This window comes from Syngnathoides biaculeatus, chromosome 7, assembly GCF_019802595.1.
Source record: "Syngnathoides biaculeatus isolate LvHL_M chromosome 7, ASM1980259v1, whole genome shotgun sequence".
Classification (NCBI taxonomy): Eukaryota; Metazoa; Chordata; class Actinopteri; order Syngnathiformes; family Syngnathidae; genus Syngnathoides; species Syngnathoides biaculeatus.
This window is the reverse complement of record NC_084646.1, coordinates 28,924,481-28,948,802: the sequence shown is the minus strand read 5'-3', so window position 1 is coordinate 28,948,802 and position 24,322 is coordinate 28,924,481. Positions and strand designations below refer to the sequence as shown.

Here is a 24,322-nt window from a genome sequence, read left to right as displayed (position 1 = left end):
ACCTAAGATGAAAGTTTCAGACCCCTCCATGATTTCTAAGTGGGAGAACTTTCAATATAGCCGCGTGTTCAAATACTCATTTTCTTCACTATAGATTTTAAATGAGCAACAGTAGAAAAAATACTTGCGTTTATTGCATAGTTTGTTTTAAGTAGGGTCACGCTTACTTTTGACCAACTATTTATTTTTCACTTGTCCGTATTTATTGCGGCCCGCACACTGGAACAACTGGTTAGAACGTGGGCCTCACAGTTCGAAGGACTGGCCCCACCTGTGTGGAGTTTGCATGTTCTCTCCGTGCCTGAGTGGGTTTTTTGTGTACTCCGGTTTCCTCCCACATCCCAAAGACAGGCAACATTCACTGGAGACAACATTCACTGGAGACTCTAAATTGCCCTTAGGTGTGATTGTGAGTGTGACTGTTATCTGTATCTGTGTGCCCTGTGATTGGCTCGTAACCAGTTCAGAGTAGACCCCGCCTGCTAGCCAATGATAGCTGAGATGGGCTCCAGCACTCCCTTGACCCTTGTGATAAGTGGCTCAGAAAAAGGATGCATAGAGGTAGTTTATGGTTTATTTTAGAATATGTATGTTTTTAATATTCTGTTTCATGGCAAGCCTTTGTTTTCTTACTTTCCTGTATTTTGATTTTCACCTTACCTTGTGATGTCACTTACTCTCTTTTTTCACACTCTGAATATCATGTTTCGAGGAAACACAGTGTGTGACTGGTTATCTTCCCCACAGTTTAGACATTCTGAGTTAAAATTCGGGCTCTGCCCTTTCTGTTTGAAGTTTGCATTTTCTCCTACTGCCAATGTGGGTTTTCTCCAGGCATTCCAGTTTCCTCCCACATTCCAAAACCGTGCATAGTAGGTTAATTGAAGATGTTAAATTCCCTGTAGCTGTGAATTTAAGTGTGAATACTGTAGTTTGTATGGTTCCCAAAAGATCCCACAAATTGCAATTACACAAGTAGAAGTATACAAAATTTGAGTTTCAGTAATGACAAACACAGCTCTTTTTACAGAACCAACAATTTTGGATCAGCTAACTACAAAGATCCGGCTATATTTTGTTACTTAAATAAAAAAAATGTCACGTAAAAATAATGAAAGATGAGGCATTCTAATGTAAAATTCCATTATCCATCCATCCATTTTCTTTTCCGCTTATCCTCACAAGGGTCATGGGGAGTGCTGGAGCCTATCCCAGCTGTCAACAGGCAGGAGGCAGGGGACACCCTGAAATGGTTGCCAGCTAATCGCAGGGCACATGGAGACAAACAGCGCACGGTAGGTTGATAAAAGACTCTAAATTGCCTGGAAGTGTGATTGTAAGTGCAGATGGTCGTTGACGTCTGTACCCTGTGATTGGTTGGCAGCTGATTCAGGTATTACCTTACATTTCAAGATATCTTGGATAGGTTCCACCATCCCTGTGGCCCGATTAAGGAGAAGCGGTACAGGAAATGGATGGATAAAATATGACTTTATTTCCTAATGCTACTTGGTGCCACAGTAAAACAACATGTAAAAACAAATTATTTTAAGTTCAACTATAAATATTAAGGATTTAATTTTTTTCTATTTGACTAATTTTATGTGAAACAAATAAGAACCACTGCAAAACACCCAACACAACAAAATCCAAATTAAAATATGAAAAAAACAAAAATATTGCCATTCAAATAACTTAGATATATTTATTATTGGCATTGAGGAAACAATTGCTAAGCTTTGAGGAGTTGGTGTAGTTTCATCTGTTATACATTATTTGTTGTCACCAGTTTTGGAGAAAGTTTTCTCAGAACTGCTACAATGTACAATAGTACCCCAGTCTTCCAATCCAGAGGCACGGACCCCGATGTCCATGCGATAGTGCAAAAGCAGTTCAAGGTCTGCAGCACTCCATCCTTACTATACACATAGTTGATGGTAGATTGCTTCCCCATCCTGAGATGCTTGATATTGGACCAGAATTTCCCTGAAGACGTATGGAAGTCTTCCTGGCTTCACTGAACTGCTCCCATGCCCTTTTTTTTTTTTTTTTTTTTGCTTCAGCAACCACCAAAGCTGCATTTCGGTTGGCCAGCCAGTATCCGTCAGCTGCCTCAGGGGTCTCACAGATTAAAAATGCCTGATAGGACTCCTTCTTCTGCTTGAGGGCATCCCTCACTGGTGGTATCCAACAATGGATTCAGGAATTGCCGCCACAACAGGCACCAACCACCTTAAGGCCACACCTCCGGTCGGCCGACTCAGCAATAGAGGCGTGGAACATGTTGTATGATGTCCTCTGTCTTCCCCAGAACATGAGCAATGTTTTTTTGGAGGTGGGAGTTGAAGCACCTTCTGCCAGACGTTCCAAGCAGACTCTCACAATACATTTGGACCTGGCACGTTGGACTGGCATCTTCCCCACCATCAGCGCAACTCACCAAGAAGTGGTGATCTGTTGACAGCTCCGCCCCCCTCTTCTCCAGAGTGTCCAAGACATGGTCGCAAATCCAATGACATGACCTCAAAGTCTATCATTGAACTGTGATATAGGTTATCTAAGGTGCCAATTGCACATGTGGACACCCTTACGCTTGAAAATGTTGTTCATTCTGGACAATGCATGATGAGAACAGAAGTCCAAAAACAGACCACCGCTTAGGTTCTGATTTCAATGGGGGGGGGGGGGGGTAGTTACGCCCAACTAGGTGTCACTATCATTGCTAAAGTGAGCATTAAAATCCCCCATTGCCTTATGTTTCACGTTTTGTACTGTTTCCTTTTTGGACTGGGTACCAAAGTACCGACCTCTGCCTGGTATTAAACCTCCATCTAAACCACATCCGTGCCTTGGAGTCTTGCATTTAGGTCCTACAATTTCGCCTTACCCATGACAGAACAAACTATCCTGACATGGACCCTGTAGACTCAGACCCGTGCATAAAGCACTTCAAACACTGGAAAAATGCATCAGTCACCTGGAGGAATAACTTATTGTCCTCCTCCTGTCTTTTAAAGAACAGTGTGGCACTATTGTTAGATAGGTGGTCTAACAATTGGAAAATTACGTCAATACAACTCAGACTCAGGGAATAGCTGGGTAACTCACCATGCCACAACTTTTCACATCATCTGGCCACTGCTCTCTTCTCAAGAGAGGGACTTAGAAGACTCCAGGAAGATCAAGCCATTCATCACGCAATGCAAACTCCATTTTTGGCTCGTTTATTAAGACAATTGAGCAGATGTTCCAATACTCCATGCCCGAGCATTCCACAGCTAATAGATCAATCACGTTACAGCAAGGCAAGTGCAAGGACTCAGTGAAACAGCAGGCCGCTACTTAATGTTTTTTTTTCAGGGGTATGCACCACCGTCAAGAATCACTTGGTTCCATTGGTTCTTCCGACAGACTTGGACACGCTTATTACTCTCAACATTAAGATCGACAAGGGGCTAATTGATTGCGAGACACAGACTGGCAGAAAGACATGTCACAAGGTACAGGCAAAACAAGGTTCAGTGACCAGCTGAACCAAGGTAGAACAGCTGTTACCAGCCTTGACCCACAGGCCTGCTCGACCACAGAGGAACTCATACAACTGGCCAGGATCAGTGCCTTCCCTGAGGTACCTGAATGCTGGCAGAGGGAGGTACGGTGCTACTATTGCGGGCAGTTAAGTCATTTTGGGAGTAACTGTCATGTCAAGGCAACCGATGCCATTAACGTAAGCAACGGAATGGTGACTCTACATTACAAAAGGAAATACCCTACATCATTGCAATGTCTATGCTGCAAACAGCAGTGTTTTGGGTAATATTACTCATTGCACCCAAACGCTCACACTCATATTTCCAAATTCCCACGAGGAGAATATTAGTTTCTATGGTTTTGATGCCATGAGTTGTGACTTAATTTTGGAAAAACCTTGGTTGAGAGTACATAACCTCCATACTGACTGATCTTTGGGGAATGTTATTTAATGGGGCAGCACTTGCGTGCAGACCTTTTTTAATCCACCATGTGACGTTAAGGCTTTTGGCGCTAAGCAAGGGCCCCTGATCCCTTGGGGGACATTGATTTATCTTGAGTGCTGCCTCTTACCATGATGTCAAAGACGTGTTCTCTCAGTCCAAGGCCATGTCCACTCCTACACCTGGTCAGTTGCTCCACCACTTAGGTTCAACCTCTACTTCAAACCTCTCAAAATCCCATTGAGTAGCAGCAGCATGAAGCCACATGCATGAATGTCTTTTTCAAATTTCTCGACACTTTCTTGTTTTGTTTTGACGGACAAAACAACTTTCCTCTTCTTCTCACTGGCACTGGCGATCAATTTCTTGGGGCCCATGGTAAAAAATATGGATAAATTCATGAAAATGTTGTACAGTACGAGTGTGCATCAATGTATGACAATGGATTCGGTGACGAAGATACAGGAAGTGTGTCACGGGTAAATATTGACGTACCCCCACAAAAAAAAATGACATTGCTCCAAGCCAATGGAGGGATGTGATGCTACATGATAGCCAATAGCTTTATTGCACCACACATACAAGGAGACAGGATGTGCGTCATGGCTGAAGACAGACATATCTCCTAGTCATTGTGATGCCAGTAAGATGCTCTGGCGGTGGCCAATGGGACATCAGTCTATTGTGTCATTTTCAAACTAAGATACATCCATCCATCCATCCATCCATTTTCTTAGCTGCTTATCCTTACAAGGGTCACGGGAGTGCTGAGCGTAAACCAGCTGTCAATGGGCAAGAGGCAGGGTCCACCCTGAACTGGTTGGCAGCCAATCGCAGGGCACATACAGATAAACAGCCGCACTCACAATCACACCTGGGGGCAATTTAGAGTGTCCAATAATGTTGCATGTTTTTGGGATGTGGTAGGAAACTCGAGTGCCCAGAGAAAACCCATGCAGGCACGGGGAGAACATGCAAGCTCCACACAGGGAGGGCCGGGATTGAACCCTGGACCTCGGAACTGTGAGGCCAACACTTTACAACTCTTCCACCCTGCGGCATTAATATTAATTTTGTTGAAAAATGAATGACTGAAGACTTTAAAGAGGTCCTTGTCCCCAAAAGTTAAAGAAAAAAAAATCAATTTTAAGAGTCGGTAATGCTTTGGCTGATTAGAATATACCCGACCATTGACACATGGATATTTAACATTTGCATGTACCATAATTTCTTGACTATGATGTGTCCTGAAGTATAATGCACACCCCCAAAGTAAATGCTCAATGATGGCACAACATTTTATTAATACTGTTGATAACACATATTACAGTCTTAAAAATATAAACTAACACTGTTTAACTTAACATTTTTTTGCATTAAATATTAGTGCATAAAACGTTTATGCATAGTGGAGTTTGCCCACTATATTACACATCCTTGGCCAAGCCTTCAAAAGAAGCATCTGACTCATCTCCAATCTGAAAAAGAGCCACAGTAGCTTCCTTTGGTCCATCGCTGTGGAACTCATAATCGACGACTTGATACAGTTCCGGTGCTTCCTCCATTGAATCATGAACAATGATCCTATTTTGCTCTTACAGTATGTCGTCCACTGTGGTCACCCATGACGTTTGTGAGGAAACATTTTTTTTAATTCCAAGAGTTTGGGTTGCGCAGCGTAGCCTCTCCCCATCCATTCAGCTCCAATCTGTAGCAGCTTTCACTATGGCGTCAGATGGCTATCTAACCAACGTGAGCTCAAACTACGTAAAAACAAGCGTAATTGTGCCATTTAAAAAACAGCGAGCATTTTAATTGCGTGCACTCTACTGTTTTTTTTTTTTTTTTATGTGCCCATGACACTCGTACTACGTAATTTGAGCTCGCAATGTTTTGCTACCCACCTGACGTCATTGACCTATTGTTGTTTCAGACTGTCACGCTACTTCTGGGTTGGTGGTGTCATCGGCATGAGTGATGACACTTTTCTTTTGCAAGCAGCTGCACAACTAGGCATTGTAGTCGACATTTTTTGTCTTAGTTTAAGTGAAAACAAACTCATGGGGAGTTGTTTCTGATCTCTGGTGTGGTATCAGCAACATGCTATGCTAACAATCGTAAAATGCAAGCTCCCCGAGGAGGTCCGAAAGCTCAGGTTGGGGGCACACATTACCATAATATACAGTGCCTCGTGAAAGTATTCGGTCCCCTTGAACTTTTCAACCTTTCACCACATTTCAGTCTTCAAATATAAAGATATAAAATAATAAAATAATAAAAGATATCAAAAACAAGTAGGACACAATCGTGAAGTGGAACAAAATTTATTGGATATTTTATAATTTTTTTAACAAATAAAAACCTGAAAAGTTGGGCGTGCAATATTATTTGGCCCCTTTACTTTCATTGCAGGAAACTCCAGAAGTTCAGTGAGGATCTTTGAATGATCCAATGTTGACTGATGATGATAAATAGAATCCATCTGTGTGTAATCAAGTCACCATATAAATGAACCTGCTCTGTGATAGTCTCAGGGTTCTGTTTAAAGTGCAGAAAGCATCATGAAGACCAAGGAACACACCAGGCTGATCCGAGATACTGTTGTGGAGAAGTTTAAAAGCGGATTTGGATTTAAAAAAAAAAAAAAGATTTCCAAGTTTTAAACATTTCAAAGAGCACTGTGCAAGCAATCATATTGAAATGGAAGGGAGTATCAGACCACTGCAAATCTACCAAGACCCGGCCGTCCCACTAAACTTTCACCCCAAACAAGGAGAAGACTGATCAGAGATGCAGCCAAGAGGCCCATGATCACTCTGGATGAACTGCAGAGATCTGCAGCTGAGGTGGGAGAGTCTGTCCATAGGACAACAATCAGTCGTACACTGCACAAATCTGGCATTTATGGAAGAGTGTCTAGAAGAAAGCCATTTCTCAAAGATATCCATAAAAAGTTTAAAGTTTGCCACAAGCCACCTGGGAGACACACCAAACATGTGGAAGAAGGTGCTCTGGTCAGTTGAAACCAAAATAGAACTTTTTTCGCCACAATCCAAAACGATATGTTTGGCGTTAAAGCAAAACAGCCCATCACACTGAACACACCATCCCCACTGTCAAACACGATGGTGGCAGCATCATGTTTTGGGCCTGTTTTTCTTCAGCAGGGTCAGGGAAGATGGTTAAATTTGATGGGAAGATGAATGGAGTCAAATACAGGACCATTCTAGAAGAAAACCTCTTGGAGTCTCTAAAGGACCTGTGATTGGGACGGAGATTTATCTTCCAACAGGACAATGATCCAAAAGATAAAGCTTAATCTACAATGGAATGGTTCACAAATAAACATATCCAGGTGTTAGAATGGCCAAGTGAAAGTCCAGACCTGAATCCAATTGAGAATCTGTGGGCAGAGTTGAAGACTGCTGTTCACAAAGAGCTGTTTTGCAAGGAAGAATGGTTAAGAATTTCAGTCTCTCAATGTACAAAACTGAAAGAGACATACCCCAAGTTACTTGCAGCTGTAATTGCAGCAAAAGGTGGCGCTACAAAGTATTAATGCAAGGGGGCCTAAAAATATGGCAACCCCCACTTTTCAGGTTTTTATTTGTTAAAACAATATAAAATATCCAATACATTTTGTTCCACTTCACGATTGTGTCCCACTTGTTGTTGATCATTGACAATTTTTTTTTATTTTATATCTTTATGTTTGAAACGTGGTGTCAGGTTGAAAAGTACTTTCACAAGCCACTGTATATAAATGTATAACATAGGACATTGAATATCATATTAAAATGTATATGTAAACATTTTTTTGTCACTCAATGTACCTGTATACAACTACACAATGTGATTGTATTTTTTCCATCCATTTTCTACCACTTTTCTTGTTCGGGTCAGAGGAGAAGTAGCTTGAACAGGGATACCCAGACTTCCCTTTCCCAAGCCACTTCTTCCAGTTCTTCCAGAGGGATCCCAAGGCGTTCCCAAGCCAGTCAAGAGACAGTCTCTCCAGCATGTCCTGGGTTGTCCCTGGGGTGTCTTTCCGGTGAGATATGCCTGGAACATCTCACCAGGGAGGCGTCCGGGAGGCATCCGAATCAGATGCCCCAGCCACCTCATCTGGCGCCTCTCAATGCGGAGGAGCAGCAGCTTAACACTGAGCCCCTCCCAGATGACTGAGCTTCTCACCTTATCTCTAAGAAGGAGCTCTGACACCCTCATTTCAACGACTTGTATCCGGGATCTTGTTCTTTCGGTCACGACCCACAGCTCGTGCCCATAGGTGAGGGTAGGAACATAGGTCGATTGGTAAATTGAGAGCTTCACCATTCGACTTAGCTCCCTCTTTACCATTTTTTATTTTTCATTCATACCTATGCTCTAGTAAAAATATTTTGGGAAAAATGTGTCCATTAATTTCAAGAAATTACAGTAATTACAATTTTCATTCAGCAGAGAAGAAATAATGATAAAATCTCACAATTATGTTGACCAAAGTGATCACTTTGACCAGTATGTATTAGAGTGATATTACTAAAATTTTGCAAATAAATAGATTCAATCAAACAATCAGTTTCCCATTGTATTGTTTGAGATGAGTAATTGTAACCTGCACCTGAATTTTTATAAAAGGATGTCGATATATTTTTGAGGCTACTAAAAAATGTATCATATTTGCTGCAAAGAATTTCCTTTTCATTGAAAATAATATTGGGCACAATTTTTTTGTATGATTCAAACAGTGATATGATAGAACTACTGTAGAATTTCAAGCTGAACTTTGGGCTGATAAATATGAAGAGTTTGTTTTCAAAACGCGACATAGGCATTTTTTTCAGATTTACGAAACTCGCGCCAAAATTATTATTATTATTATTATTATTATTATTATTAATTTTGGCGCGAGTTTCGTAAATCTGAAAAAAATGCCTATGTCGTGTTTTGAAAACAAACTCTTCATATATAAACCTCATGTTCATTTCAAGTCTCTCCAATTCCAATTAGCTTCAATTCAATTTTTAAGGACTTTTTGTTCACCAAATCAGTTTACAAACAACAACCCTTTCTGCTTCAGTTTCAAGTTGTCCAGTGTTCAGTAGCTTATAAGGGACAGCTTCATTGGAGGGCTAATTTCCTGTTTTCCGCAGAGTATCGAAATAAATGCAGACTGATACCATCTATAATTTTCTTTATGGAACCACCTTCTTTTTCATGCAAAATATGCTGCGCACAAAGAATTGGTTCCTTTAATTTCAGAATTGTCATAATTCCAACCAAAGCGGCCCAGTAGTGACATGGTGAAATTTACTTTATAAATATACTGCAGGCTAAACTGTTGGGGATGGAAATTGCTAAATTAGTCAGGAAAGGAGGAAGGAAAGAGATTGGTGAAGAAGAAGTGGGACATTGAGAGGACTGAGGAGAGGCGAAAGGAGTACATTGAGATGCGACGTAGGGTAAAGGTAGAGGTGGCAAAGACTAAACAAAAGACATATGACAACATGTACACCAGGTTGGACACAAAAGAAGGAGAAAAGGATCTCTACAGGTTGGCCAGACAGAGGGATAGAGATGGGCAGGATGTGGAGCAGGTAAGGGTGATTTAGGATGGAAAGAATACTTCGAGAAGTTGATGAATGAAGAAAATGAGAGAGAAAGAAGAGTAGAAGAGGCAAGTGTGAAGGACCAAGAAGTGGCAATGATAAGTAAGGGGGAAGTTAGGCACTACAAAGGATGAAAAATGGAAAAGCAGTTGGTCCTGATGACATACTGGTGGAGGTATGGAAGCAATTTGGAGAGATGGCTGTGGAGTTTTTGACACACTTATTCAACAGAATACTAGCTGCCGAAAAGATGCCTGAAGATTGGAGGAAAAGTGTACTAGTTCCCATTTTTAAGAACAAAGGCGATGTTCAGAGCTGTGGGAATTATAGAGGAATAAAGATGATGAGCCACACAATGAAGTTATGGGAAAGGGTAGAGGAGGCTAGACTCAGGACAGAAGTAAGTATCAGCGAGCAACAGTATGGTTTCATGCCTAGAAAGCGTACCACAGATGCATTATTTGCCTTGATGATGCTAGTGGAAAAGTACAGGGAAGGTCAAAAGGAGCTACGTTGTGTCTTTGTTGATCTAGAGAAAGCCTATGACAGAGTACCAAGAGAGGAACTTTGGTACTGCATGTGTAAGTCTGGTGTGGCAGAGAAATATGTTAGAATAGTACATGACATGTATGATGGCAGCAGAACTATGGTGAGGTGTGCCTTAGTTGTGACAGAAGAATTTAAGGTGGAGGTGGGACTGCATTAGGGATCAGCTCTGAGCCCCTTCGTTTTTGCAGTGGTAATGGATAGGCTGACAGATGAGGTTAGACTGGAATCCCCTTGGACCATGATGTTCGCAGATGATATTGTGATATGCAGTGAAAGCAGGGAACAGGCGGAGGAACAAATAGAAAGATGGAGACATGCACCGGAAAGGAGAGGAATGAAGATTAGCCGAAGTAAAAAAGAATATATGTGCGTGAATGAGAAAGGTGGAGGGGGAAGAGTAAGGCTACATGGAGAAGAGAGAGCACGGGTGGACGACTTCAAATATTTAGGGTCAACAATCCAGAGCAATGGTAAGTGTGGTAAGCAAGTGAAGAAACGGGTCCAAGCAGGGTAGAACAGCTGGCGGAAGGTGTCTGGTGTGTTATGTGACAGAAGAATCTTTGCTAGGATGAAGGGCAAAGTTTACAAAACGGTGGTGAGGCCATGATATATGGATTAGAGACAGTGGCACTGAAGAAACAACAGGAAGCAGAACTGGAGGTAGCAGAAATGAAGATGTTGAGGTTCTCGCTCAGAGTGAGCAGGTTGGATAGGATTAGAAATTAGCTCATTAGAGGGACAGACAAAGTTGGATGTTTTGGAGACAGGGTTTGAGAGCAGACTTTGATAGTTTGGACATGTTCAGAGGCGAGAGAGTGAGTTTGTTGGTAGAAGGGTGCTGAGGATGGAGCTGCCAGGCAAAAGAGCGAGAGAAAGACCAAAGAGAAGGTTGATGGATGTGGTGAGGGAAGACATGAGTTCAGATGGCAAAAGATGACATACTTTGGCGACCCCTAATGGGACCAGCCGAAAGGAAAAGAAGAAGTCACTGGTCACTTTCTAATACATTTACTAGAGCATCAGTATACTTAGTACAGTACAGTAGTCCTCTATATAATCTATCCATCCAAACATATGTTTTCTGAACTGCTTATCCTCACAAGTGTTGTGGGACTACTGGAGCCTATCCCATCTGTCATCGAGCAGGAGGTGGGGTACACCTTGAACTGGTTACCAGCCATTCGGAGAGCACATAGAGACAGAAAACATACAGTCACAATCACACCTTGGGGCAAATGAGTGACCAGTCAATACATGTTTTTGGAATGTGGGAGGAAACAGGAGTTCCCAGAGAAAACCCACGCAGGCACGATGAGAACATGCACACTCCACACAGGCGGGACCAGGATTTGAACCCCAGTTCTCAAAACAGTGAGGCCAACAAAATCAGTTGGCCCACCATGACGCCTGTAAAACTCTAGTCCAATCAAAATGTTCCAACCTTTGCACAGCTGGTCTTGCTATCCATCCATCCATTCATCCATCCATTTCCTGAGCCACTTATCCTCACGAGGGTCGCGGGAGTGCTAGAGCAAATCCCAGCTGTCATCGGGCAGGAGGCAGGCACACCCTGAACTTGTTGCCAGCCAATCACAGGGCACATGGAGACCGATAACATTCGCACTCACAATCACAACTAGGGGCAATTTAGTCTCCAATTAATGCATGTTTTTGGGATGTGCCAACCTGGTCTCGTTATTCCTCATAAAAATGTATATATTAATATTGATATGACAATGCTTTTTGTCTTTTTGCACTGGAAAATATTGGCTTTTATGTACTTCCATGGTTCAAATCAGGTTCCTCTCAGGGAACACATTATTATCCCCATATACTCTCGAATATAATAGCCGACCTAAGAATGTGGGATTTGGAGTGTCAGCAAAGCAACCAGATTTTTATAGCAAGCAGTAAGTATACTGGAGCAGTGTAAAGAACGAGTGAACTGTGCTCTTCTCTGTAGTCCATAAAGATATGCAAACCATCTTTAAAATTTCCAATACTTATTATGGTGATGATGACACAGTGGAGTGCAGTAAACCATCAGGCTTCAGAATTTTAATAGAATTTTAGCACTGGACCTTAATGGTGTAAAATACTGCATATTTTTGGTTTCCAACTGACACCATGTAAATAAAGAGCCAGTATTTATTTATTTTTTTTCCCACACACCTCACAGTATTTAGGAAAAGAGACAATGGGTAATTTTGAGGTCCAGTTTTAGATAGTGTTGTTTTTTTTAATGCAATGCCGAGGCCACCAAAACCGGCCCCCTCTATGCCTCGGCTGCACCTAGACATTCTGTCCATAAAAATTATGAACAAAATCGGTGACAAAGGGCAGCCTTGGCGGAGTCCAACTCTCACCGGAAACGAGTCTGACTTACTGCCACCAATGCAGACCAAACTCTGACACTGTTTGTCCAGGAATTGAACACTTTGTCCAAAATTCATATGTGCCTTAAACCCTACAATTTGAAGTAATATTGTTATTACATATATTTTGGACATTAATTGGGAAAAAAATAAATAAAGAACATTTTTGAAATCCACGCATTATGTGGATATGTGCCAACTTTCACAGCCAGACCCAGACAAAACATCCTTGACCCTGCCCCGTGATGTTGCCGGTGTTTAGCATGACAGACCATTCGTTCTAGCTAGGCCAATAAGCCGAAGTGTTGTGCACCAAACTGCAACAAAACTGAGAAAACGCACCCAAATTTGTCATTCTTTAACCACCCGTCAGGTCAACCTGACAGGATAAAACTGTGGCTGTCACGGTTGAGGTTCGTTCATCAGCCAAGGAAATTTGCAAGACTTTAACCATTACTGGTTATTAGCCGTATAGCTAGAGCTTCCCGTGCCGATACTGTAGAAGCAACAACATACATTGAGGTGGCACGGTGGAGCAGCTGTAAGGTATTGGCCTCACAGTGTGCCGGTGTAAGCAACAAGATACTTTCTGAGGAGGCATGGTGCACAGCTGTAAAGCCACAAAATGTCAGATAGTGGAAGTTCCTTGTTCGGTGAAACGTATCAATGAGCAATGGGGGGTCAGAACATGAAGCACTGCAGGCATAGGCAAACGCTGATTGGCTGTCAGTTTTCAGCGGGGTCATTGGAATGTCTGAGCAAGAGAGGAATTTCGATAATACTTTTCCAATTTAGAGATGCTTCTCGGTAAAATCTGTGGATAATTTTGGCATTAAAAGACCCTCATCTACTAACTTCTTATCTGTGCTCCTGTTCTTATGATTTTCAACAAAGTCCTCCTTTAAGTCCATATGGGTGAATCACACTGAGTTTAAGCTCTGATATGGCGATTTTGTGGAATAACTTTCTCAAAAAGGCATAACATTTTTTTGTTCTTGTGGCCTGCAATGGAGTGGCCTGTACTCTCCCTGTCCCTTCAGGAAATTGGGTTAGGCTCTTGGTTCTTCTGTGACCTCAACCAAGATTTTCAGTCTAGAAATCAGGCTGATTGCATAATTACATGCATAAACTAACCTTGAGGCACTATCCTTAAAATATTTGTTTACTCACCATTATTATCTGCCTCTGGAAATTACATAATGATTAATACATAATCATGCTGCATGATTAAACAATAACTCTGACCACATGACGAGGTAAATGTTATTTTTCTTATTCCCATTCGGTGATTTATTGTATAGCACGCAGAAAACACAACCACATGCAAACATTTTCCAACTAGATGAATAGATCACAAAATATCATACTGCTGTGATGATACACAAACTTATTTACCACTAGAAATATTGGTTTAAAATGTTCCCTAGAGCATCTGCACACATTTCCATCAGGTTTGATTGTTTCTTTTTTTGTCTTTTCATGCAGTATAATGTAACCTCTAAAGTCAAACATAATTTTAAATTTCTTTTTCTATCAGATAATATAACTTGAATAATTAAGCTCTACGCACCACATCCTGTCATCATAACTCCTTTGATTATGCCTGAAAGACACAAAATGCAGACAGAACAAAGATGTTTACAGAGCAGTACTATCACATAATTTTATCAGAATTGCCTGAATCAATACGCCTGTAGAAAATATTGTGGAGTTGAGGAAGCACCCTTCACCCAGCTGCCCCTCACGCTGTCCAACTGTCTTGTGTCAACTGTTGAGACCTTTGAGTTCTTGGGAATTACAGTCCAACAGGACCTAAACCGGGAGATGAACATCAATTCCATCCTAAAAAACGCCCAGCAAAGAGTATACTTCTTGCGCCGTCTGAGGAAGCACGGCGTGTCACAAGGGCTGCGGAGACAGTTCTACATCCAACCATTACTGTGTACCTCCATCACAGTCTGGTTTGTGGCTGCCACAAAAAAGGACAAACTCTGATTGCAATGGATAATCAAAACCGCTATATGGATTGTCGGCACCACCCTACCCACCCGTGAAGACTTGCGCGCCACTCAAACTAGGACCAGAGCGGGCAAGATCATTTCGGACCCTCCACATCCTGGCCACTAGCTATTCCAGCTCCTTCCGTTGGGTGACCGATCAATTCAAATCAAAACTAGCAGCCATTCAAACAGTTTCTTTCCTCTGGCAATTAAGTCATGAAATTTTTTCTCAGCAAACCCGCTATTTTCTGTCTTGTGTCATTGTTGGGACACATCCTCACACCCTGCTGGACTAATCAGTATTCATATTAGTAGTATATGCTGAAGGGGTGGCACGGTGGAACAGCTGTAGAGTTGATCTCACAGTTCTGACGACTGGGGTTCAAATCTAGCCCTTGCTTGTGTGGAGTTTGCATGTTCTCCCCGTGCCTTCATGGGTTTTCTCTGGGCACTCTGGTTTCCTCCCACAGCCCAAAGGGACGCATTAATTGGAGACTTTAAATTTTTCTTACGTGTGGTTGTGAGTGTGACTGTTGCCTGTCTCTATGTGCCCTCTGATTGACTGGCAACGAGTTCAGGGTGTACCCTGTCTCCTGCTCGATGACAGCTGTGATAGGCTCCAGCACTCCCATGACCCTCATGAGGATAAGCGGCTCAGAAAATGGATGGATGTATACTGTAGAGTCTACAGTCTACAGTGTACAGTGTAGACAATCGGATGATTTGTCACTTTGTCACTTTAAGCTATACCCTTTGCACAATTGTAATTGCACTGGTCTATAGCGGTGACCCGCGAATGGGTAAGGGCACTCTGAATAAACATAACATAATGTGTCCCTACATTGACACAAACTCGCTGGTGTAAATGCTAGAAGACTGCATCTTTGCACAACTGACTCTTTAAAGAAATAGTTCCCTATTAATTGAATGCCTATTGTTTTGTTCATTCTTGTTAGTTTATTTGTTCTTTTTCCCACTACTCACCATGAATGTCGTACGAGAGGAGCACCAACTGTCGGAGAAAAATTCCTTTTATGCTGTATATACTTGAACATTAAAGCTTATTCTAATTCTGATTCTCTTGCATTTCTGTATTCAGGCAGCATTTGCATACATTTTGTCGTTTTGATCGAAACGAAAATCCAATGTTTTTAGATGTGGCAAGAGACATTTTCAGCACAATAACGTAGCACTTATTGGGGATTTTATTCAGTCATTGTCATGCTAATCATTGACATGCTTTTGGTGTTGTTATGGTGGGGGGAATGTGGATGCAATTGTACAGCCAGGACAGAGATGTGTACCCGATTCCTTTGTTAGTACACACGCCTGACTTTGGTTTTCATCGTGGGATTGATTTCCACTCTGTAATGGTGTTGACATTCGCCCAATAGCGACCAGTTCAGAGTGTAGTCCGCCTTTCGCCCAAAGCTGTCTGGGATAGGCTCCGGCTCTCCAGTGATCCTTGTGAGGTTAAGCAGCTTGGACAATGCCTGGATGAATGTTTACAACACAGTTTGATTCAAGTAGGGTTGGAGTTACTCGAAAGGCTCCATCCAAATCAAATGCTGAAGAACGACTGAGAACATTGAAGTACATGCTGACTTGAACTATATCAAATAAATAGAATTATGGAATAGAAATCAGTGTATGCATTTTATTTGCAGAAGACAGAATTGAAGGCAGCGAGAGGTGGATGCAATGGATCCCTGGCAAAACAACTTCAGAAGCCGAATCCTCATTAAGCGTGTGGGCCAAGTAAATTAAAAAAAAAGACCAAAATAAATGTAGAAGGAATTTGGCTCCAGTAGTTGGAGTCTCTAATGCTTTGGAAAGACACTGTAAGTATACATACATGTCATATACATTTACCACATATTCACATATTCACGAAATACTGGGAGTCATTAACACTGTTGCCACATTTACCTTGAAAAGGTAACTTTAAGTACTTTACTGATTACTTAATTTAAACACTAAGTTAGAAAGAAAAAAATAAGTTACTTTCAGCAGCTGCCAAGTGGCAGTAATATCACGGGTACACAGTTTATAAAAGCATTAGCTTAACTGTACCCATTACTTGGTAATGTACGCCACACAAGTTATAGACACGTTATCAACATGAATCAGTAACTTAAATATTAGTGTAATTGGAACCACATTAAATCATCCACTTAGTGCAGACTTGACATGCCCACACAATTAAATACAATAAATTCCTAAATGTAAATAACCACACTATTTTCTGTATACTGCTGATTGTGGCCCATGAAAGCAACAGTGGCACACACGCATACAGTTTTTCTATAAATATCCACAGGCTTAGCTTGCAATAGTCTCTACAGTGGTGACTTTTATAGTTGAAAAAAATAGGCTACCTATTTTTTTAAGCCACCAAAAATAAACACAACTTTTTCCTGCTAAAAAAAACATTATTCATCATTTCATTAAACATAATTTCAGTGGCTGGTGTGGGCTTATGTGCTCAGTAGTAAAATTAGCTCCATCTGCTTGGTGTAATTTAATAATGAAAAGTGTTCATAGTTACCCCATGCCCCTATTTCCTAAAGCCGCGCCCCCCAGTTTGAAAACTCCTCATAGAAAGCACACTCATGGCAAGAATGTAAATAAGCATTCAAACTCACTCGAAAGCAGCTAGATTCCCAGGCAACGATCCACCCTATGCTGTCTACATAAATCACAATTTGAAGCCAGAGGCCTGCCATCTGTTCGGCCCTTTCCTTTGGTTCCTTGGGTGAAGAACACAAGAGACACATTGAATCAACACCTTGCCTTAGAACTGCAAAGATCTGATAGTTTTTGCTTTGTCAAAGTGAAGGGCAATGAACACACTAATGCTATGTAGCTGCTAAGGTCACAAAGACTCTAATCTCTGTCTCTCATTCTGCTGTGATCCCCCCCACCTCCTACGTATTCCTCACTTTTCTGTCATAGTTTTTTATGAATACGTGTCTATTAAAGCCTTGATTACAGTGAATTTTAGCCAGTAAACTTTACAGAAACAACATACAGTAAATTGTATGTATTTTTATCCTTACTGCTTCCAGGAGCAAAACGCTCTCAAAGCCTGCACAGTTTAAAATAGACATTTTGTTTTTTACTCTCCCTGGGGTTCCCTCTTGGCCTTGTATAAATTTTGCGCACGTGTGTGTGTGCGTTTGCATGCATGTGTGTACCTGTGTAGATTTTTGTCTGTAAATCATTGGTGTATGCGGCTTGCTGGATGTAAGGCACGATCAACCAGTTGATCATGAAAGTAGTTCTGGTAGATTATATGACATTGTGTGACATTTAAAAAAATGAAAACCTCAGCCCGTCATCCATCATGTCGCTTGATTGATATAGGGTTAATCAATATATAAAGAATGACAGAATTTTGAATTTTTCTGACACTTATGTCACCCACATGATCAAACAACGGCGCTAAATATGTCAGGACTAACACGCTAGTCATTGAGTTACCTCCAATTTGTATCCTTGTGTTTTCTCTTATTCTTAAGAAAGAGTATAAAAATTAGTGTGGGAGCTGGGCCAAGTAAGAAGAGAAAAATTTATCACATTCACACGGGATGGAAGGACAAGTCATTTTCATGATAACATTTTTGAAATCCATATCCCTCATCAGCCAGTCTGCCATTGCATTACCAAAGAAGGAAAATATAGACTGGCATTTTAGGATTGCATGGAAAATACGACACTGGCTTCCCACCAAAAGTGAGGTAAGAGAAAGGTGACCAAGAAAAATGGTAGCTCACGAGAGCTTGGCTGCTTGAAAAGTAGATCTTAGGGAAAACAAGTTTGGCCACCTCTTATGTTAGGTATGATAGTAGAAGTCATGAGCACAAAAAAGCTCTTGACCCTATTCTGTCGTCTCTTTGGTTATTGTGATGCAAACTTTAAAAATGTCTGGTTTAAAGGTCAACAAAATGAATAAATAACCACTGACTGTTTACATATTGAAATCTAATAAATTTGTATCTGCTTTTGCATCTCTTCTATAACAAACTCATGTATTTTTGTGGATTCAGATATTCCTCTTTATTTTTAGAAACACCACTCTGACCACTTTCCCAAAAATTCAACACAAATTTGAGTGCTACTTTCAAACAGTGTTTATTAGCATGGCTGGTGGCAATTATCTTCATTCACCGAGCTGCAGTGTTCATATTAAAAAGAAACCCCATGAACCATATCTTGTGAAGAGAGGCACTTACCCAAACAAGGTGATGATGCTTATTAATAAATTCACTTTTGATGAACAGGGTGTATGAAATTGTCAAGACCCATCGGAACGGGAGTAGGACTCAAATGCAGGACTCGGACGACGCAAGGTAGTTCGGGGAGAAACGTTTATTATTTTGTGGTTGGGGATCGGGCAGGCAGTCAGGTGCAGCAGCGGTAGTTGGGACGTCGGGCGAAGAGTGCAGGTGAGCGGGCAGGCAGGAGTCGGTACACAGGAGCACAATCAAAGCAGGCAGAAGTCTCAAAGGAGTCAGGCTTACGGGGTTGGTCGGAGAACAGGCGAAGGTCGGTACACACGGGTTGTCGATCAGGGATACGGGAGTACTCAAACGGGGCATGAAGCTCAACGAACTGGCGCGGACCAGTCGTCATCGGGGTCATATAAATACACAGACTAATCAGCAGGTCTGCGCCTTCCAATCAGCGCAACCGCGCTGGCACCCGCACAGCCCGGGCTGGAGCGGCAGGATCATGACAGAAATAACCATAAAGGTCACATAATGCACAACAGAAATGCCAGAAGTTCAATTTCACAAATGTTCCTGTTAACACTCTGTTTAAAAATAACAGTATGAAATAAAAATGTTAAAATCACCAAGGTTCATCCAACATTGAAAACACGTTAGACCAGAGTATACCTATTTTTTTCCCAAAACGTAACTAATCCTTGACACAGGATCCATTTGGCTCCAGATAACTACACCTATGAGTTCACTTGGGGCTCACTCTGTTTTACTGTGCTGTGAAATTGCACACACAACCTTGAAATGATTCCCACGATCGCTGGTGGTCTCAGCCATGAAAAAAAATTAGACATGTCCATTTCAAGCAGAGTGACGGAAAAGTGAGGTTGAGTGAAAAAGTGGAGAAGTGATCTTGCTGAGGGAACAATGGGATTTCATCTCATTTCCCCTATAGCATTTAAAAAAATACAATATACAAAAAAATTGTGCGTACAAATACAATTAGATTAATGTATGGATTAAGCATGTGTATATTCACATTATGTGAGAAGTATGCAATGTTCTATGATAGAGTAGAAATACTTGTTTAGACAATGCAAATCAGATAATCCCAAATATATGGCTGGACATTCTAAAATAATACACTAAATATGGGCTTGCCTTAATCAGCAATAAGCAAAGTGAAAACATGCTGATTCAATTGAAAAAAGCAGGGACTCATTCTCGTGGAAACCCACATTATTAGTGACTGTACAGTGATTTATGAGGTAAATTCAAATGGAACCATTTTCCCATTAAAGAGGACAATGCTGAACCAACCTCTTCTCTTTCAGTTCTAAGACCACAAAGTGAATTGATTGATGTCGATGCTTATGTGCTTGCAGCATATTCCTATTCCATATTGCAAATCATGTGAGAGTATGTGGCAAACATGGCTGCATTCAAAGTGAAATATTTATAGTTGTGTATTATTGATATTTAATAATTACACATAATCACCATAAGAATTATTTGCTGTATTTCTTTGTTTTTTTCAATTTGAGATAGAATTCTAAACTTAAAAAGAAATATAACACTGTATTTGACCTGATCACTGAGTTTACTGTCAAATGAAACAAAACGTAACATTGGCTAAATGATTCCTTGAACCAGTCAAGTTTGAATTCCCACCAAAATGTTGTCGTAAATAATGGACTAAGTTTTACGGTTATGGGTCAAGTTTATGCGAGTTGATTCTAAATTATGTTGAAAAGGTATCTATAGCAGAAAAAAATGTTCTTTATTAATAAAACCTTTAATTATAATGATTAAAAAAGAGAAAAACCTTAACTGTATGTTTTCATATTTATTGTATTGTTTGGGGGGGAAATGTAGTGGGAGAAGACAAGTCGTAACATGGTAAGTGTACGGAAAGGTAATACTAGGCAAACAGCTCCCACAAAGACCTATTACCTGACTTTGGCCAGAGTCTTTTGCCTAAAGGTTTAATAACCAGAGTTATACTGTGAAGAAAATGTGTATAGTTCTCCCGCTTAAAAATCATGGAGGGGTCTGAAATTTTCATCGTAGGTGCTTGTCAACTGTGAGAGAGATAATCTAAAAAAAAAAATATCCAGAAATCACAATGTATGATTTTTTTTTAACAATTTATTTGTGTGATACAGCTGCAAATAAGTATTTGAACACCTGTCTATCAGCTAGAATTCTGACTCTCAAAAACCTTTAAAAGTCCACCTCCACTCCATGTATTATTCTAAAGCAGATGCACCTGTGTGAGGTTGTAAACTGCATAAAGACACATGTCCACCCCTTACAATCTGTAAGACTCAAACTTCTAACATGGCCAAGACCGAAGAGCTGTCCAAAGACACCAGAGACAAAATTCTCCACACGGCTGGAAAGGGCTACAGAGAAATTACCAAGCAGCTAGGTGAAAAAAGGTCCACTGTTGGAACAATCGTTAGAAAATGGAAGTCAATGTCAATCTCAATAGGAGTGGAGCCCCATGCAAGATATCACCTCGTGGAGTCTCAATGATCCTCAGAAAGGTGAGGAATCAGCCCAGGACGACACGACAAAAGAGACACCTGAAAAGAGCTGGAACCACCGTTTCCAAGGTGACTCTTGCTAATACACGAAGACGTCACAGTTTGAAATCATGCATGGCACGGAAGGTTCCCCTGCTTAAACCAGCACATGTCAAGGCCCGTCTTAAGTTTGCCAATGACCTTTTGGATGATACAGAGGAGTCATTGGAGAAAGCTTTGTGGTTAGATGAGACCAAAAAGTTCCATTTTGGTCATAATTCCACTAACTATGTTTGGAGGAAGACAAATGATGAGTTCCATCCCAAGAACACCATCCATACTGTGAAGCATGTTGGTGGTAGCATCATACTTTCAGGGTGTTTTTCTGCACATGGGACAGGACGACTGCACTGTATTAAGGAGAGGAGACCGCAACCATGTATTGTGAGATTTTGGGGAACAACATCTTTCCCTCATTCAGAGCATTGAAGATGGTTTGGGGTTGGGTCTTTCAACGTGACAATGACTCGAAGCACAGTCAGGAAAACCAAGTAGTGGCTCTGTAAGAAGCATATCAAGATTCTGGCGTGGCCTAGCCTGTCTCCAGACCTAAACCCAATAGAAAATCTTTGGAGGGAGCTGAAACTCTATGTTTCTCAGCGACAGCCTAGAAACCTGTCTGATCTAGAGAAGATCTGTGTGGAGGAGTGGGCCAAAATACCTCTTGCAGTGTGTGCAAACCTGGTGAACAACTCCAGGAAACATTTGACCTCTGTAATTGCAAACAATGGCTACTGTACAAAATATTAACATTGGTTTTCTCAGGAGTTCCAATACTTATTTGCAGCTGTATCACATAAATAAATCATTTTTAAAAATCATATATTGTGATTTCTGGATTTTTTTTTTTAGGTTATTTCTCTCACACTGGACATGCACCTACGATGAAAATTTCAAACCCCTCCATTTGTAAGTGGGAGAACTTGCAATATAGTAAGGTGCTCAAATACTCATTTTCTTCACTGTAGATCACCCAGAGTGGGGAATAATTCAAACAGATATTTAAAGAGCCAAGTAAATATTTTTTTTTTCTCCTAAACACATCAAATATGGTATGTTTGAAGGTAAGTCCTGAAAACATGCACCAAAAAAAACCCAGAGAAGATAAAGTACATAATTGTCAATATAAATCTGAAAACTGATTCGCCATCTCAGCTCGCTGGATTTTTTGGGTGGGGCTCATAACTAGCTTTGTGATGAAAAGCAAGCTGGTGTGTCAACATTCTGGCATCCCCCTCATTCCATGTAATGGCCATTCGTCAGAATTGCCCCTTCCTTATTCATAATAACTTGACCCACTTATATCACTCTAAGGCTTCCTCATATATGCATGGGGGCTGACAGCGCTGATGTCACTGCGGGTAGCTCAAATGCAATTTCCCTTTACAGCAGGGGTTGGGAACTTATGGCTCGCGGGCCATACCTGCTTCTTTTGGTGGTTGCATATGGCTCGCGGAGCCCTCATAACGACATTCTGTACATGTGATTTTTGTTGTGCAGAGAAGATTTGTCCTAGTGAGGTGTGGGAGCCAACAGAAATGACGCAGAGACAGTTTTGTCTAGTGCAGTTGCTGTAGTTTTTGCATTGGTAGTCGATGTCCAGAGGTGCTAACGCCGATCGTGTCGGAACAAGTATGGAAAGTATGGAAACGTTTTTGACAAAGGCTGCTCAAAGAAAAAAATATGAGGAGTACCAAAGTTTTCAACAAGAATGGACAGCCTTTGTGGAGATGTAGGGTTCTACTGTGTTTTTAAATTCACAGATTGGGAGTATGCCAAAGCATTCCGACTCGATTTTGCCAATAAACATGCCAACTTTGCAAAAAAGACAAGATAATCAAATGAATAAAAGACATGCCTTTGTTGGCAAGAACTGTTCACCATTGTACCATCATGATGGCAAATCAAATTTAATCACATTCTTAATGAACAGATGGAAGTCTCAACGCCTGTGTAAAGCTTAATCTGACAATGTATGAACTCCAAAGTCACCAGCAAAACCGTGCAGCACTCGCTGGTGCATTAATGGTAAGAAGTACTTTTGTCATCATTGGTGAGCAACAGTGTAACAATGTTATTTAAATAATTTAGAGACTTATTGTACTCTAAAAGTGTTGGTTTTACGTAAAAGTGCAAATATACCTGTACTTAGTTTTTAAAATACTGTATGGCTCTTTTGAAATTACATTTTTCAATATTTGGCCTTTGTGGCTCTCTCAGTCGAAAAGGTTCCTGACACCTGCTTTACACTCTTGTCTCGCGGAACCCACACACAGTGTTCTGAAAAAGTGCTGCAGTTTCCTTCAAAGTCAGGGGGGTTGCTCTTGCTGGTATAGGCTAGGACACAACATGGTAGTATTTCCTTTGCATGTTATGTCCATTTCGGGTCCCTGTTTTTACTTTCCTTTCTGGAACGAGGAACAAAGCAACAACATGATCCAACGTAATCCGATGTGGATGTTGTCCACCTCACAAGTGCGGGAGTACAAAGAGGCTTATAGCCTGCAGTTCACCTTCAACCGTTGCCTACAAAAAAAGAAAAGATCCACCTAGCTAGGAATGCAATATATTTTGTGTTAGTTGGGATACAATGTATCTGCTGCAGTGTGACCCAACTCACAGTGTGTAACGAGGGACCACTGAAGGTGATGGCTACGCCATCCTGACAGCCCCTGGCCAGCTCGTCATGATGAATGAGCGATGAATGCCATATATTGTTATCATACAAACTGTACAATGAAATTGAAGAGCGTCTTCCCTTCAATGTATCCATAAAAGTAAAATTAAAAAAAAAAATCAAAATAGGAATACAAATAAATAATAATATATATGTAAAATGGAATGCATAAAAACTATTGCTTAAGATATTGAAATCAGTATGTCTTTGCATTAATCATGTGGCTCTAGGAAAGATTACAATTCAGAGTGGTGATGGCTCTCAAAAAAAAAAAAACTGTTCCTTTGTCTGTTGGTCTTTATTTTTGCCCATCTGTACTGCCTT

At 41.0% G+C, this 24,322-nt stretch overlaps 1 long non-coding RNA gene across 3 annotated transcripts in view; it reads right to left on the bottom strand.

Annotated features, from left to right (window-relative positions):
- The window catches only part of LOC133503764 (uncharacterized), a 65,520-nt gene extending 48,168 nt beyond the window's left edge, over positions 1-17,352 (bottom strand). For all 3 annotated transcript variants that reach the window (XR_009795832.1, XR_009795830.1, XR_009795831.1), the window contains exons 1-2: positions 17,153-17,352; positions 14,078-14,110 (exon numbers count right to left, since the gene is read on the bottom strand). This is a non-coding gene — a long non-coding RNA (uncharacterized LOC133503764). The remainder of the gene's footprint in view (positions 1-14,077; positions 14,111-17,152) is intronic.
- Between the last annotated feature and the right edge of the window lie 6,970 nt (positions 17,353-24,322).